We start from the raw sequence: 12,176 nt of genomic DNA, 5'->3' as shown, positions 1-12,176 counted from the left end.
GACCCAAACTAGTGGAGTACTGTGGAGGGCCATGAGTGCCAAAATGAATAAACTAAACACATCATTAAATAATTAATTAAATGTGTCATTAATGAATGCAAGTTAATAATAAATCATTTATTAAATGTATTAAATGAAATATAAAACATTGAATAAGTAAAAACCATAATAAATAAAATTAATTAATGATGTAAACAATCAAAAAAAAAACAAATTTAACAAAAACAAATAAAAATGAAGTCGCCATTGGCGCAGTATCCATAAGCACGGTCATCGTCCCATCATTTGAAAACATTGCAACAGTTTTAACAAACATCTCTTGTACTATTATATGTATTTAAACACTGAAAAATCCTACTTACGGTTGGGTGGGGGGGTGTTGGTTTGTACCATAGTCTTCATTTTGGCATTAATAGCGTGTGGATTTTTTTTTACTTAGGGACATGCTTTGAGTTGTTACATTTCAGCACTGCATAGGTTGGGTAAGTTGATACAGTCCAGTTGCAGAAAGTGTCTGCATGTTTATCTTTCACTTGGCAAGTGAAAGGTCACTCATTCAATTCCAGCCAAAGACACAAATCCCCTTTGGGGTTGCGTTAGGAAGGGAATTTGGTATAAAACTCTACCAAATCAAACAAAGAAGGATATTGCCGTGGTGACCCCTTGTGACAAAGGAGCAGCTGAAAGTAGCTTTTTACTGTAGGAAGTGAATCTATAGTAGACAGCACACGTATTTGTGGGAAAAATACTTATTTTACTCATGTTTGGAGAACAATGTCACTTAATTTCATTAGCAGCCACAATGGCATGGATGGAATCAGTTTTATCATTTGATTTTTCTTATTTACTATGAATTATGGTAAGGTAGACCATTTTGAACTTTGGTCAGACACACTGTGGATATTGCACAACCTCTCCGAGATATACTAGCATTACAAAAGTATTATGTATATCACTTAATGTCTAATTATTTGTTGCTTAAAGTGATCAAAATTATTTTGGTGCGTGAGAATAATGTATACTGGTCTGTTTTACAGAGATACAAGGACCTTTGATTAAAAAGTGAGAACAAGATGAACATGCTTTTCCTCTCCCATCTAAGGACAGATCCCTTCATCTCGTCTTTTTCTCTTTCCTCCAAATATTGCTGCTAAGCATGATTTATATTGGAAGCTTGCTTGCTGCCATCCGATTTTAATATGAGTGGTGTAAACCCTTAACAGGCTAATGCACTAACAACGTCCTCTTTTAAAAAATCCTAAATTGTCCCCTCCTTCCATAGCCTCCAAACAGCTTAAACAACCTCTCACCTCTTTCCCATTATATGAAATAATTGTAAGAATTACTCCGACACTGTTGCCACTCCAACCCTGCTTTCTCTTGTAACACAAAATGCTTTTGATGCCCTCACCTGTCCTTTGGTACTTAAGGGTAAGGACTTATGGGTATCTTATCTCAAATTCATCATAGCTTCAACTGTTCCTGGGTCACTGACAGACAGCTATAACCCCTCATAAGACGCTTTTTTGTGGAAGGGAGATAGGAGTGTTTCAGGAAGAAAATGAATGTCTCTTTGGTCAGACACAATGCCATATGGTAGCACCTCTCAGGGACTATTAATGAAAAAAATATTATATGGGGAAAGTATGTGGACACACAATTGATTCTCCATAAAGACAAGGTGTCCCTGGTGTGGTCAAAAATGTCCTCTGTTGCTATTGTAATCACATAAGGGCTTAAAGAATACCTGATCCCAACTTTATCAAGGTGAGAGTTAAACCACTGGAGGTCAGCAAAATACAAGGTTTCGGGGGTCTTAAAGTCATTAAGTTCAAATTTATTGTACTTAATATTGATATTAGCATTGTTCCAGCAACAACTGACAGGAAGAGGACTTGGGTGAGAGTATTATTCATATTTCACAGAGTTCCTGTCCCATTCTGTAATTTGTCTGGACATGACTGTCAATGTGAATTGGCACTATTCAAATAAGACTGAATTGAACTGAACTGGAAGTGTATTCTGTAACCTGAAGATATTGAAATTTAGAGCAGCATCCCCTGCAGAGGAAATAATGTGAGAAGATAGTCATCTGTACTCTGTGTTCTATGTGGTCTTTTGTCTTATTGCAGCAAGAAGCTGGTTCGCAGGGTTTTCAACAAAAATACAATGTTTGCGTTTCACATTAAAATGTAAATTCTCCTGCTTCTCAGTGCATTTTATTTGTTGCTTCCTGATTCCCTGGGCAAGAAGAAAATAAACGTGATTTTTGTGTTGTAAAATGAACAAAATACATGTTTTAGTTTTTCTTTTAGATTTCGGATATTCTAACTTTTAATATTACAACTGAAAAGCTTGGCCAGACAGAAAATGTTGCACTTACTAGTTTATATCTTACAGGACTCAGTTCACGTAGCAAGTTCTTTGTATTATTTTGTCCAATTCTGTGTGTGTTTTCTTTTATTTCTTTTATTCTTTTTAGTAAGTTTTAAGTTTGCATCTCTTTTTAATCATCTTTAGTTTTGAGTTAGTTGTGTTGGGCCTCAGTGGTAATTTTATGTTTTAGTCATAATTTTGCACTTTTTTACGCATTAAATTTTTTATAACCAGATTATTTTTCATCTTTTTTTATAGAAGATTCATCTTGTTTTTTTACGTATTGCTTTTTCACCGCTTTGCACCTTTCATTTTCTAATATATTCAGTTGTTTCTTTTCTGTGATGTAATATCTTTTTTGCAGAATTCTTGTGTTTTGCATTTGTTTAGATATTTTCTTCTTTAACATTGTTGTTGTGTGTTTTCCAACAAGCAGTAATATGTAATATGCACCCTAACTCAGAGGCCACCTATGCTCTGTAATGTCACATTTTAATGCATCTATACTGCAGAGATGACTTTTTCACTTGTCATTAAAGTTAATTGATGAATGCTATTAATAAAAGAATAAAGTAACTCTTTGGTGTGGTGTCTGTTTTGGTTTTGGGTGCAGATGGGGCATTTTTATACAGTGTTTGCATGTACTAACAGTACCAAATGTCACATCCAGATACAAAGGCCACGTCGTCAAGGCAAATTTTCCCATATTAGATTTGTAAATCAAAAACTAATACATAAGACATGCAAGAACTAATTTGTTTTATATTCCTTGGTTACATATTTCGTGGAGCACATTTGCAAGATTTAGAATGTATTTGTGCCTGCTGCTCCCCCCCATTATATGCTTCAATTCATACATCTATTTGTGAGCCCATAAAACAGGCATTGACTACCCATGTAAATTGTGTTCCCCACAATAAATTATATGCATACTTGCAAAAATACATAACTGCTGTCGGTCTCCCCGCTCCATGTCACCAGCATACTAATAGCACCATGCTAGGAGGCCAATGATGCCACTTCCATTATTTTTCCATTTAGCCATAATTTTGTGGAGGAAGTTAGAGTTGGTAAAATTGCTTTCCGCTGCACTCCGTGTGCTTGATTCACACAATCCTAGCTCCTCATCTCACCGGCTGGCTCTGCATCTCCTAGTGGCTGCTTTTTCTCCCCTTCTCTTTCAGTTTCTGAGGCACGTGGGGGTTGTTTTCATCCCGGTGAGTGGATGGAAAATGCCAGTGACCTGTGCACACCTTTGGTTCAGTGAACAATTTCGTCTCAAGCTGCAGAGGCTACAAGCTCAGGGGTGAACAGGTCAAGTTATCCCACAGTGAAATGGACACTATGGGAAAGTAATGCAACCAGATCCTGCTTTGTATGTCTGGCTGATACTGTTGAATTTGGAAACCTCTTTCACTATTTAAATATCCATATATTTGTTTATTCAGTTATTTGCTGCAGCACAGCAAAAATTACATATCTCATGTTTTCTCATAAGAAATTGATCTGCAAATGAAATTTTACTGCGTTATAGGACACCAGTGTATATTTATGCATATACAATTTATTTGGCTATCAGAAATATTTTTTCCATAGCTAGGACATGGTCAATCTAATTTGATAATTTGCTGCATTCTGCATGGAATTATTTAACTGAGTTTGCTGACAACAGGAAAAATGTATAAATAGTCAGTGATGGTGTATATCTAATATATATATATACATATATATACATATATATATATATATATATATGTATGTATATATATATATATATATATATATTCATTTTTTATTTACTATAGTTGTTTATTTATTCATTCATGTTTTCTCTGAAAATACTACAAGTAAAATCAGCTGAATGGCAGTGTGAAAGTAATGGTTGATTGAGGCTGATGCTGAAGGAGTTGCCAAGCCAAGCACGCATTCATATGTTGCACATCATAGGTGCACAGTGCTAAAACTGTTCGCTTTCTTTAAACACACACACACACACACACACACACACACACACACACACACACACACACACAGGTTCTTTTAGTTGTGGAAAACCAATAAAATTGCAAATTTCCATTCATATTTTCACAATATCCTGAATAAATATCAGTCTAGTGTCTCTCTCTCTCTTTTGCTCTCTCTCTGTCTGTCTTTCTCTCTGTTCTTGATTTCTGTCCAACATTAAATATTAATCAGTCAGAGACTTGACATCTATGTAGAAATTTACTGCCCCTTTCAGAATAAACAGTAGAAAAATCCCATCCATGGACCAGAAGCACCACTGGCTACTTGTGATGGCCACATGTCAGTTTAACTCTTGTGCAGAACCTTTGCAGGTTTAACCTAGTACAGAGATACAGTACTTCTAATCAAGTTGTTAAACAGATTGCACTTGATGATAAAAAAAAAGCGTCACTATTTTATATTAAATGCACCAAAATGAAATTATTAGTAGTAAAAGGTAATATGCAGGCATTTCTGCTAAAGCATATTCTGAGTCACCAGTTCATAAGGAACTCAAGAGTAGATGACATTTTTTGTCTCTTTAAGAATCAGCTTGGTTTAAAAAATGTCATATTGTGCTGTCTTTGGCATTAACAAAGTACCTTAACTATTTAAAATAGTTTCTTTGCTAAGTTGTCTATTCTCCCTTGACTTCGATGTGTCTTTATGCTTCTATGTTATGTCTCCCAAGACCAGTTCAAAAATAAAAAGAAAGAAAAATATCAAGAAAGTACTGTGTGTGTTTTCAGTTTGTCTGTCAAGAACACACACACACACAAACAGAATGTGATTACATTTGATAGAACATGGAAAACCACGTTAAATGTTAATGCATTGTTTCCTTTAAAAAAATAAAATATGACACTGGTGGTAATCAGAGAGCTCTTTGAGAGTGGCTGAAACTGTATCTTTGGCTGTCCTGCATGGTGACTGTTAATCATGTCTTGCTTTTCTCTCCCTTTTTTTTAATTGGGAAGGTTGTTTAAACATTTTAATTAAAAAGGATTTGGAATCTGCAATGCACTGTAGTAAAACCAGCTGAAATAACCCATAGACTCACATTTATATAGCAAATCTCCACATAAAAAGATCCCAGCCAGTGTTCAAACCAGGTCAGTTTGCAGGTTAGTGTCAGAGCAGCTGATTTACCACTTAAGTACCTGTACACACAAACAGAGACACAGCATTAGTGACCATGTAACACACCCAGACTCCAGCAGCTCAAAAGCAAATCTCTGGCAAGAGTGCCTCCTGATTTCCCTCTTGCTTTTCTTCTCCCCCCTCTCTCCTCCCTTTCACCACACTCAAGTATATGAAAGATTGTGCACTACCGTGACACCACACGGGGCAGCAGAGGCACATGCAACGATACCTGCTGCTTCTTTGATCACTTTGAACAGGTGGGCCAGCTGTTTATTAAAAAGAAAGAAAGAAAGAAAGAAAGAAAGAAAGAAAGAAAGAAAGAAAGAAAGAAAGAAAGAAAGAAAGAAAGATAAAGCATCAAGTTCAATAGAAGCTATGTAGAGTAAGACAAAGCATGACAGAAACAAGCAAATGTATTAAACTAGCAGAAGCCTAAATACAAATAAACAAAAAAAGAAAAGAAAAGAGCAAATAGAAATCAAAGCATGAAAAAAGAAGTGGCAAAGAAAGGCAAACAAAATCATAAAAAATAAAAAGAAAGACAAACCATGAAATAGAAAATAAGAAAAACAGACTATTGACACACAGAAGAAAAGAAAACATCCAACAAAACAAACTTTCAGAAAAAAATAGCTTAAATTAAAAAAACAAAAACAAATGTTAAGTGTAACATTTTTTTTTTTACGAGGGCAATAAATATTTATACATATTCATAATGTGTCCATTGCCTGTGTACGTAAGGTACTCTGGCAGAGAGAAAATATTTAGGCATTTTAGTATATGAACAGATTTCTTTAGGAGTCAGGGTTCAGTGATACCTATGTTATCAGCTCAGTATTAACCCCACTCCCTTGCCTATAATCACACACACACACACACACACACACACGTCGTGGTGGGTAAACACACTGTGCCCACCTGTCATATCCACTCAGTCTGGCCCTGATCACAGCAGCAGAGGAGCAGGGATTAGCACAGATCTACATATGAAAAACAACACCAAGGCATCAGTCATTCAGTGTGCATGTGTGTGCCTGTTTGTGTGTCTGCCTATGTGTATGTGCGTGCTTGTGTGCACTTCAACAAAATCCTGGTTTAATGCATGTTGCTCAGTGCAAGCTCTGTGAGGGAATGTGTGATGCAGTCCTCTGCTGGACAAATCAGGAATGAGTTTTTTTTTTTTTTTAAAGGTCACAGAGTCATATCAATATGCAAATATTTATTTAATATATTATTTATTTTAAGTAAATAGTGTTAACATAGCCCCATTATATATAGCTGCTGATGATTCTGTAGGGAGTACTATTTGACAGGAGCTCTAAATTTCACATAATTTCAGTGGATATTTATTTCTTCTTCTTCTTTCTCTTTTTAAATCTGTTGAAATTATTTGAGAGCAGTTCAGTTTTCACAGGATCAGTAACTGTTTCTTCTTTTCTTAGTAAGTGTTTCAATTTACCTGTATTGTGTGAATCAGGCAGGTCTGAAGATAGTCAGCTGTGACTTCAATTAATGCCTCATAATTAGGTCACAATGGCAGATAGTAAATGTAACAATTCATAGAGACTTTCAACATTGTCACTCTGTACAAAAATGTTGCCTCTGAAAATAAGTTCTCTTATTTCTGATGCTTTTAAACTGCATATACATATGAACAAGTAAAGTGTCAATAAAATGTTGTTGCATTTTTGAAACAATTTTTGACATAGACATTTGATTGGAACCTATTCATGACGTATGAGTGTCTTTAAGGAACCAGAAAATCACTCAGTAGGTAAATTTGAATTGGTGAATGGTTGAAATTATGTTGAATAGGCTCAATAGATGACATACAACTTTTCAACCAAATTTTATATAAAAGGACATCCAATGGGTGACCGACCAGATTTAGCCCCCAAAACAAGGCGTCAAAAGCGAATTCCTCATGTACTATATGTCTTCTTTCTCCTGACCTCAAAACCCATGGGCTGAACATACTTTTCTCAGATGTGAAATTCTCCATTCTGGTGTGCGTCTTTTCAGGTTTTCCAGGTTCTGTGGTTACTTCTTGAGTGTTTTTTAGGATTGTTTTGTCAACTAGGTCTGACTTTATCTCCACTCAGGAACCACGTGAATGATGAATCAAACACTGAATTTTTTAAAATATAATATAATATATAATATAATAAATATAATATAATATAATAATGTAAATTAAAAAATCAAAAATTCCTCTCCACCCCCTCTTCATTACTTCTCCATGTTACTTTCATGTTCTCATCACTCCTCAAGCTCACCTCAGCGATGAAAGTTTCACATCCTTTCCTCTTCTTCTTAAACTTTACATCTAACTCCCCCACCAGACTTATTGTTTTACAGGCTCACTACTGACACCTCTGCTAAATCCCTGCTGCAGAAACTTACAAACACACATGCAAGCAAGCACGCACACAAACACACACACATGCGCACAAACCATACACACATATTTAGTGAGAGAACCACAGTCCCCTCCCCTCCTCCATGATGGACTGGGATTGGCTCCCACTGTCACAGTGTGTGATTGCGACCTCCATTTGACCTGCTGGGGATATATGGTGTCCTGGGTTATCTACATAATACACAGGGAGAGAGGTGGAGAAAGCCATCGGAGAACAAGAGAGGAGGGTGAGGAGCCTGTGAGTAGGGGGAGAAAGGAGGAGAAGAAGAAAAAAGGCTGAATGAAAAGATGTTGCTAGGAACAATGTTGGATTTAATAGACAATAGTATTGGTGAAATGACTGCATAAGGGCAAATGTTCCAGCGATAGGCTATCATGAAGTGTGTTCGAGCAGCTTAGTCTTTTTTTTTCTTCCTTTTTTATGAAGACTGAAAGACAGAACTCTTATATTACATAACTACTACATGAACATGTTTAGTGGGTATATATATATATATAAGCAGTGTAAGTAGGCTCTAAGGGGCCAAAGTCAGCTAACTTGCTTGCCGACTAACTCACAGTAAATATCAAACCGGGGATGTTTTATGTTTTCTTACTTTTGTCTACAAGCTATTTTTTTCTTATTTTTTAACCATGTAACTAATTAGAAGTACAAATACTTCCAAGATCAACATTTTCATCATTAAATTAATAAATACATCGAGAGCATGTACTGTGCCATGTTTAGTGCTTTATTTTATATTTTACTGTTCAAATGAATGTTATTACAAAAGAGCAATTCAAGTCAGATTAATATTTTACTTACTATAGTATGACTGTAGGTCTCAAACAGGATTATGTTATGCCCTCTATAATCTGAGTTGAGGTGGACTTCAGTTCTTTGCCACATCAGCAAAACCAGGAGCATACAGACAGACTGGCCCTGCCTTAATTCTCCCTGAAACTTTGGATTGAAATAGACTAATTTTAGCATTGCTCTGGCGTGACTGCATGTGCTTCCCTACCAGGAATATTTATTGCAAGAGTGCAGGCTGTCAGGAGCAGACTGACTCATTCAAAGAGCCTGCTAACTGGCTAATCACAGGCTGTTGAGAAAAAGTCCCTCATTCTGTATGTGCCTTTTTCTGTGTATGTGTGCACTTTGTTAAATGGAAATCTGTTTAACTTAAAACTTTACATTAAGATGAGATAGCCTGGGATGTTTACTAGGGGTGCAACGATACTCGTATCGATATTGAACCGTTCGATACAGTGCTTTCGGTTCGGTACGCATATGTATCGAACAATACAAAATTTTTAATTTATTTTATTTATTTAACTTTTCTTCTGACGATGCTGTCTGTGTTGAGAGCTCAGTGGATCTGCGTTCGACTTATCCGCCTAGGCTGCACTGTCGAGCGCAGATCCACTGAGCGCAGCGCAAGCTAGCAAGACAGAAGTTCAGCTGTTGCAACATAGCAAATTGAACCTCCCCCACCCTCATTCAGATCTGGCCTTTGGAACTATTTTGGTCTTCATGTGACGTATGACCCTGAAGGTAAGCGCATCATGGACAAAAGTAAAACAGTATGTCGGATGTGCCACGCAATGCGAAAATTACATGGGTGGGAACTAGTGCTTAGCGCAGTTTGCTCGTTAACGTGTTGACGCCGTCCAGCCCCACGCACGGGGCGATCCGCGGTAGCTCGTTAACGGAGATTTGCCGTGTTGTGGCGTTAACGTCATTTCAACGAGATTAACGCTGACAGCACTAGTGGGAACACAACGAATATGACTGCACATTTACTCCGACATCATCCTAGTGCAAAGACAAGTGGAAGCAGACAAAAACAACAAGCACGCATGCTACAGACTTTACCCGAGTCATTTAGACAGCCGTTAGCACATGATTCTCCTTATGGGGACCTGATATGTTTAATATGCTGCTGAGAGTATACCCCAGAAGAAGCGTATAGTATAGCTTTTATTTTGGAAAGAGCCATTTCTCTGTAATAAACTCTCTTTTCCAAAGATGAGGGATTTCTCCATGAGATATTTATTTTTTTATTACTTTGTCGTTTCAGCAACATTAAATTTAAAAACTGTACTTTTGAGTTAAAATATATATTTATAATTTAATAAATGACAAATTAAAAAAGCATGAACATTTTTTTGTATCGGAAAAATATCGAACCGTGACACCAAAGTATCGAACCGAACCGAACCGTGAATTTTGTGTATCGTTGCACCCCTAATGTTTACAGCTGACACAGAGATTATAAATACTATGATCTGACTTTTATGTGGCTGCATTGTAAAGTGATTATAAAAATGACATATCAAGTAATATATATACCACAGATACTAAATGTAAAAACCACAAATTGATTGGTGCACAATAGATGATGATAAAATCAGTTTAAAATGACCAAAGACACATGATAACAGATCTATGAAGCTGAAAAGGTCAAACCCAGCTATTTCTACGGCCATTTTCTCTGCTTGTCCACCACTAGGATGACCGGCTAGTTAGCCATCACCAGTTTGTGATGGGGGTGTGTCCCATTTTGACCTCATGACTTCCAGGCCATACCCAGCACAGATGTTCCTGTATATTGTACCACCTGTACAATATCAACACGTTCTCACTCCCAAACAATGTTCCCTCTAAGCTGCGCACATGCGCAATTGCGCACTGCTGGCACGGTCTCTGCGCACAGAAAATCTGCGTTGCGCACAAAAAAAAAATCTAACCTGAATTGAAATGAAAATAAATACGTTAACAATTCTGTTTTGCAGTGTTAGTCAGTAAGTGACTGGCTGCTCCTGTATGTGTTTAGAACGATGCCACCTTATCCCATAGTCCAGCCAATGATGCAATTCACGTTCGTATATACGCAGCTAATCAACGTGGTTGACAGGCTATGACAGCGTCCTTATGTGCCGACACCGGTGTTTTAGCTAGCAAAGCGGCGTGGCTGATGTGAAGTGAAGCCACGTTAATGACAACGTGTACAGCCATTGGAGATGTGAGCAGGACAGACGGAACAACTGACGGAAAAAGTGTGGACTTTATACCAGTTTTTAAATTGTGTTGATAGGCCACGTAAAACCAGAGTTGTGATATAAAAAAAAATCTATGCAATGTTTGGTTTTCTTCCTGAATACTATCGTTGTTTATATTTACTGCGGGAAGAAACGGTAAAAACGGCGTTTTATAAGGAAAACGCTCGAAAGCGCTCTCCGCCTCTGAGCAAAAACAAAACCAACCCCCACCCTTTCCCATTGGTCGAAATAAGTACCATGTCGACCAATCAAAAAATGATATGGCATCGTGGCATCTAGTTGTTAAGACACGGGGGGAAGTTTTAGGAGTGACGGCGGTGTTTTGAGATGTGAGAGATTTGCGACGTTTAGCACAAATCTTGTGTAGTTAGTGTGTAGTGTAGTCAATAGTTTTGTTATGTTTGTCAGAACAATGAGGCGACTACTGAATGTTACAGGTGCTACAGGAGTGATACATCTCCTGTTGTCATGCCTGCAGGTATCAGGCTGTTGTTCTCCTTTATCTCATAGTGGACAGAAATTATTTTTTGGAGAGGCACAAATAATTTGTGTGGCATCAGACTTGATGCCACACAAATTATCAGAACAGCTGATTGTTCTGTAAATAGTTTGAAATGTTTATTTAAAAACGTCTTGGCTGCATTAAAAAAAAAGCTGCAAAAAACCTTGTTGTTTGCCAAACTGAGTAACTTTTTTGAAGAAGTAACTATATAATTAATTGCCCAACATTGGTCATTATATACTGTATTTTGCAGACAGAGAGTTACAGGACTCTCTCCCAGACCACAGACTCATACTCATAATACAAGTCAGAGCTTTATGAAAAAAAAGAAAGAAAGAAAGTTGTGTTTTTAAAATTGGAGTTCAAGTTATTTTTACTTCCAATAGTGTTAACATACTACACAGGTCATGAACAAGATTTTTTTTAATTTTCATTGTAAGTGGGCTAAAGCAGTTAATTAAAAGTAGTCTAACATAAATGTAAATGCTGTAATTTGATTATTTTAATAAACCATGTAACTTGGATGGATTCGATGCTGGCGTGACCACAGTGCACACGTCTGATGTCGCTCACAGTGGTCCAAGGGATCGCTCAGGGAGTTTGTGTGTTCGCTCAGACACATGAAAAATTAGAGGGAACATTGCTCCCAAAGCTTAACATTTTACGCTAGGTGACAAATCGTCGGTA

Source organism: Pelmatolapia mariae, linkage group LG14, assembly GCF_036321145.2.
Source record: "Pelmatolapia mariae isolate MD_Pm_ZW linkage group LG14, Pm_UMD_F_2, whole genome shotgun sequence".
Taxonomy (NCBI): domain Eukaryota; kingdom Metazoa; phylum Chordata; class Actinopteri; order Cichliformes; family Cichlidae; genus Pelmatolapia; species Pelmatolapia mariae.
The sequence above is the reverse complement of the archived record's forward strand: the minus strand, read 5'-3'. Positions refer to the sequence as shown.